This window comes from Amphiura filiformis, chromosome 13 (genome assembly GCF_039555335.1).
Source record: "Amphiura filiformis chromosome 13, Afil_fr2py, whole genome shotgun sequence".
NCBI lineage: Eukaryota > Metazoa > Echinodermata > Ophiuroidea > Amphilepidida > Amphiuridae > Amphiura > Amphiura filiformis.
The window spans coordinates 9,777,233-9,783,232 of record NC_092640.1 but is presented as its reverse complement, the minus strand read 5'-3'; the positions used below and the strand labels follow the sequence as shown (position 1 = coordinate 9,783,232).

The 6,000-nt window shown below is 35.0% G+C and overlaps 1 protein-coding gene across 2 annotated transcripts in view; it reads left to right on the top strand.

The window, feature by feature from the left end:
- Positions 1-710: 710 nt before the first annotated feature.
- The window catches only part of LOC140167985 (paired box protein Pax-6-like), a 119,600-nt gene continuing 114,310 nt past the window's right edge, over positions 711-6,000 (top strand). For both annotated transcript variants that reach the window (XM_072191294.1, XM_072191292.1), the window contains exons 1-2: positions 711-812; positions 1,356-1,949. The gene's annotated coding sequence lies outside the window, so the exon portion shown is untranslated. The remainder of the gene's footprint in view (positions 813-1,355; positions 1,950-6,000) is intronic.

The following is a 6,000-nucleotide window of genomic DNA, read 5'->3' as shown; positions in this document are numbered from 1 at the left end:
TTTGGGTTGGTATATATACATGTGATTTGGTATTCGAGCTTGCGGGGATCCGTGTTTGGGGTTTTGTGAAGCGCTTGTGTTTTGATCGAAAAGGGTTCCGAAAAATCAAATGACCAGTATGAACACAAAAGGGCCAGAATTCACTTGTAAGTACTAAACTCTTATGAAATTCTCACTCAAGTTCTCACTTATATATTGTCGAAGCCAGCGCAGCTGTACTTAAAACGTTGATAAGTTGATCTAATTTGGAACCAGTTTTGAAGTAAGCTCAAATAGTGCAAGGTTCTTGTAAATCAGTGAGTCCCCTCTACGATGGACACATATTCATCCCGGGTATCTCCATTCAAGATATGGTTAGAAACCAAAAACCACTGTCACGTAATTATTGTTGTTTACACTCAAAATCACACTTCGGTATAAGGCCTACATAATGTTTGATATTAAAGTTTAAAGGTGTTTACAAACTATTTTGAAATCTCACCACTTATAGTAGCTTTGACCACGTGATCAAAAGTACATTCCACTTAAGGGTCATCGCAATGGCATGTATACAATCACCAAAAGCCAACAAGGATGTTTTAGGGCCTTACATTGATTGATACAGAATAATATTGGCCCGAGGAATCAAATCATACCAAATGCTTTTGTGCTCGGTGTCGGGACAGTTCACTAAGCCCCGCCTTCCTCATAGTGCTCGTTATGTACATATATACTCTTCACTTTTTATATGGATTTGTGTGCATAAGCCTCATTGACACTTAATCTAACGCTGGAGTTGCCTTTAAAAATACATTTGATAGTCTTCTAAACAGGTAAGATAACTGTGCTCATCTTCTCTGATATATTTGCTATCTTCATTAGATACTGCCAATTTAACATCTACTTTTTGAAAGTAGTTTTGGAACAAAATTTGACCACTTTAGTCGTCTCGGTTGTACCTTTTGCAAATATTAGTGTCATGACAATTGATTTGACAGGTAAACTGTCCGTGGTCATCTGGGTCCATATGTGACTGGTTGTCACACGGTTCAGTTCACAGGTAGAGCAATCATTCACCTGAGCTAGTGGGCTTGCGTTTAGTTGCATGGTGATGCCTAAAAAGTGGTTTGCACTCATCTATATATTAAAGAAAGAGGTATTTCATCTTGGAGTAATTATACTCATCTTTGTAACCAAATCATCTTCAACTTGCTATATGCTTAATTTGAGTTGATGATTTTTACAACTTTGTATATGGGACAGAGCTGACGAACCTCTTCAATTGCATGAACTTAAGTTTTGTGTATAGGAGATATACCTAACGATGTCATCTTAACCAATATCCTATCTGTCTATTTATCTTATCATCTCAATAGGGAGTGAAGTCGTCGTCATCTTGACGCTAAGAACATCTGTAAAGCAACAGCCCAGGCAAGGCAACACGAGTAGACATCACTAGCTGCCTAACTCCGATTGCTTGCTTGCTTGCTCTGATTTTGGCCGAAAGGGATCTGAGACTTAATTACCATACGGGACTGAGGATAGAGCGAGGAGAGAAAATTACTTGGGCGGTCCTAGGCATAGCTACTAAACTCATTGGCACTTTATATTGGGCGCTAACGAGATAGAGAGTGACTGACGGATGTTACGGGGCTCATTAGTTGATGGGAAGTAGGCCACCAATTAACAGTGGTCAGTTCGGAAAAGAAGACTCATCTATAAACACATTTCTTGGTTTGGCCAGAGAATATACCACGGATATATTTTGAGCAGTCTTTAGTTCTACGAACTGTTTTTTTGCTTCACTTACGCTGGTAACCACATGCACTAATTTGCTACATTTATATAGGAGTCAACTTGGGTGCCATTGGACTTACACTCACATGTGCGTTTAATGTGCGGAACCGTGGAAGTGCCATACTTTTTTGGGTTTTCCGATCCTGAAAAGAATTCATCGAATATAATAATAGGTAAGCTTGCTTTTATACATAAGTATTTTTATCACAAACCTATTTACTGTTGGTCTATTGAAATTCGCCAAATCGATGTTTTCAAGTGTCTTAACACCCCGCGTAGTTATTGAATCACGGAATGGTAAGCAGAGCTCTTCACGCTTAACAAAAACTCACGGGCTTTAAAATCCCATCATTATCATGATTATGCAGTGGGAAAGAGATATTTTCTTTTCATGAGATAGTGAAGTCGTTTATGTAAATTATATACCCACAAACATTCTGAGATTAAAAGTGTTCTATTCAGATGACAGTTTTTCAAAAAGCATCTTTTAAAGTTAACCCACTATATCTTTAGCATGATTGAAGAGCATTTTACGTTTCATAACAACACTTTCCGCTCCGATTTTACTTCACATATTCTCTCCATTCCTCTTGATAAATCTACTACCTGTTGTTTACGATAGATTCCATCTCCAAACATACATCTATCACAGGTAACTAAGCATTATTCACGCCTTACACAGACTATTTGACCTTTTTTCAAATTGTATATCAACCAAGCCACTTTGAAGCATGCCTAATGCATTCACATATCCCGTAGTTTTTCGACCCAGCCAGGAATCAGCGAGTGAGCGAGCGTAGCTGCCGATTCGGCTGGTGCAGGTAGCCGTGCATAATGCTATTTGTGTGCTAATATACACGCTGAAAGCTTACTGAGGTGGAATTGATGGGGAGTTCCCAAACAAATCATCAGATTTGACCCACGTGCTTTCATTATACATGTATTTATTATAGATATTTACCTATGAACATGAACAGGAAAGGACTGGATGCCTTTTCATAACTAATTTGAAAGATAGAAATGTGACATTTTTGAATATGCTGGTCATTAATCCGTTAACTCATTCGACATGACAGAAGTACTGATGAGAATATTCAAACAAATCCACGAATTCAACCAAATCTTTCCATATTTTACGGATCTAGTATAAGTGTATATCTTTGACATTAACATGGTAAATTAAAAACTTGTTTACAAAAAATCTGACAGATATACAGTTTGTCATTTTGAATTATATGTTAAACATTTTACATTGAGCAGAATTGATAAAATTCACTATTTGACAGAGTTCAATGGTTTCAATGACCTGCAGGCTTTCATTTACATTTTGAGCATTCATCAAGTTTTTTTATTGAAAATTGGAAGAATAAAATTGATCTGATGTGATAACCTTTGATATGTGGTCAATTCACCAAGAAAAATAATACTTATAACGTGATATGCCGTGCCTCTATTTGTGTATATAGTCTAGTATATATTTGTACATTGTAGGCCTTATAATGTGCTTTTGAAAGTATAAGCAAATACGTACTATTGAGTACTAAGCAGAGCGATTATAAACGTATACTTTTGAAGAAGCATAAAATTGACATTTTTCACAAACACTTGCAACAAAAAGCAGCAAGAAGAGCGAAAATGTTTTATTCATATTGCGTCATTAGACATGCACAATAAACGAAATAGACTTGTGGTGGAATATTGTACGATTAAATGGATTATTATGTGGTCAGTACAACCAGGGAGTTTGTCTTAAATAAAATTGCGTCGCAATGACTGTATTCGATGAAAAATCTAAACTAACCACATTGTTTATGCGATATAGAGTCAACAACAAATTGTGTAATACTAGTGATTGCGTGGGAATTTATTATGGTTTAAATAAAGTTTCCAAGCCATTCATTCTGGCTCCATTTATACCATGCAAGTATTTTCGTCTCCTTACCATGTGATAACAAACTTTTGTTAAATATGCCTACATAGTACATGTCAATTCCATTGCACGTATTCTTATGTGAATCATATATTTAATTCTTGTACATGCTTTAATAATATTATTATTGTATGCAAGCAGGGATATGGCACAAGTAATCCAAATATACATGGAAGTCCTTTATCATATTTATAATTATATTACTTTACAAACGTGAGCAAAATGTGTTTCCCAAATTATTTCTCTGGTTTAATTAATAACTAAAACGACAGAACAATAATATATAATTTCATTCTTAAAATTTGGTTATATTTTCCTGATATTTCATTCTGAAATATTACTTTCATTATGAAAACTTTTGTTGTTGTTGATAATTAACTATATAGTTGGTAATAATTCTACGAGTATAGATTGGTGTCACACATGTACTCAAACAAAAATGGGAAAATTACAAATATATTTAAAAGAAGCGGTATGGTTGGAAGGTAAAACTCATGGTCCTTGTTGTCAAACTGTCACTCTTACTTCAAATTGATAATGAATGACTCCTTAATGTGCTGCTGACAAGTTGAATGAATGCTGTAATTTGCTGCTAAATTAGCAACTCTATTCAAGTGTTTATCACTTCTGTTAATTGGGCTACACCATGGTTATGAGATGCATTGGCGAGGAATACCAGCACATCTTTAAGCATATGCCTTAGATCCATTGCTTCCGGAAAGATGGTGAGGGAAGTTATTTTATCTCGGTTAAGCCCGTTAAGATGTGTGAACAACGGTTAGTAATTAGCACCATCTCGTAATTAGGTTTAGAATTTTTACCACATGGATTTATTTTCTATGTGAAATTATTATCATATTATTCATTATCCAGATTTATTGGAAATATTTACTTCGTACGAGTAATCTAAAAGAAATAAAATGTTATTTGTTCTTTCTTTCATGAGTATGACGAGTTTAAAACACTTGATCATGTTGATAGATGATATATTAGTTTTGAAGACGATTGCGTGCTTTCCCCAAAACGAGGTGATCCAAAATAGGCCTACATGCTCATTTGAGTCCTTTAGTTGGGCTATAATATTCTATGCAATAACTGGTCACAGTAATTAAAAAAATTAAATTTTAGAAGCTTTTGGCAAAGAAGATGACTAATCATTATCATCCCATCAGCAACAGCTAACATGGCTAATGTTTGAAGCTTCTCGTATTTCCCACCAAGTAACTTTCACTTGTACATGGTTACATAATCTGATAAGACCATCCACAGTTTACATTACTGTGATTATCCCTAAACAAGACCTCCGCTATTCTCGCCAACTGGTAACAAACAAACTATTCATCGTGGGAAACTGTAACCAAAATCATCATCGAATTACAACTTTAAAAGAAGAGTGAAGTGGTAGGTCTGTTAATTTTGTTAAAACAATGGAACAACTATTGTGATGAACAACGAATATCATTGCAACATTAACCGTTAATTTAGGCAGAAGTATGCATGCTTTTGTGTTGACGCAATTGTTTATTTTACTTTTTCTGGTTGCATGATTACACAGATGACAAGGCAACATGCATAAATCCTTAGTGAAAAATTAATACTAAAGTAATTAATTTCTTTGGGAATTAAATCTAATAGTAATAAAGAATATAATTATTGGCTACCCCGAAAAATGTTATTTTAATAACATGATATGAATCAGGATCTGGGTTAGGGTATTTTATTTGCTGAACTTGGCATATTTCTTAGTGTCATATATGTGCCAATATAAAAATAAGATGATTTTACATGAATCTGTAATTTCTCTACCTGCAATAATGCCGTTTTCCTCGTTTTTGCCAAATGTTTCTTTTCAAAAATACCTATGACAGTTGTAATGACTTATCCTCCACTTTTAGGCAATTTATGAACAATTTGTTTACACTTTCGCTGGCATCACTGAATAAGCCTTTAATGTTGGAGGGGGCACAGAAATAAATTTGCAGAAACCAAAGGATCTTTGCAAAAACTAAAAAACAGTCGAAGAATCTCTGTGTGGCAATGTGCCCTGTCATTGTAACAGCTGAATCCAGTCACTGTCTTCAAAGCTTCAAATACCTCGTGAACACGTTTTAAATCTCATCTCAAATTTCCTCTTTATTCTGTGCCGATGTAAGCACAAACACGAAATTCTCACACATTCAAACATAATTGTATTCAGGCAAACAGTTGATTTAGCAAAAATACAAGTCATTTCAAACCAGTGAAAGTGGCGTAATGATCATATTGGAAAGCGTCTTCTGAAAACCCTGCCAAAG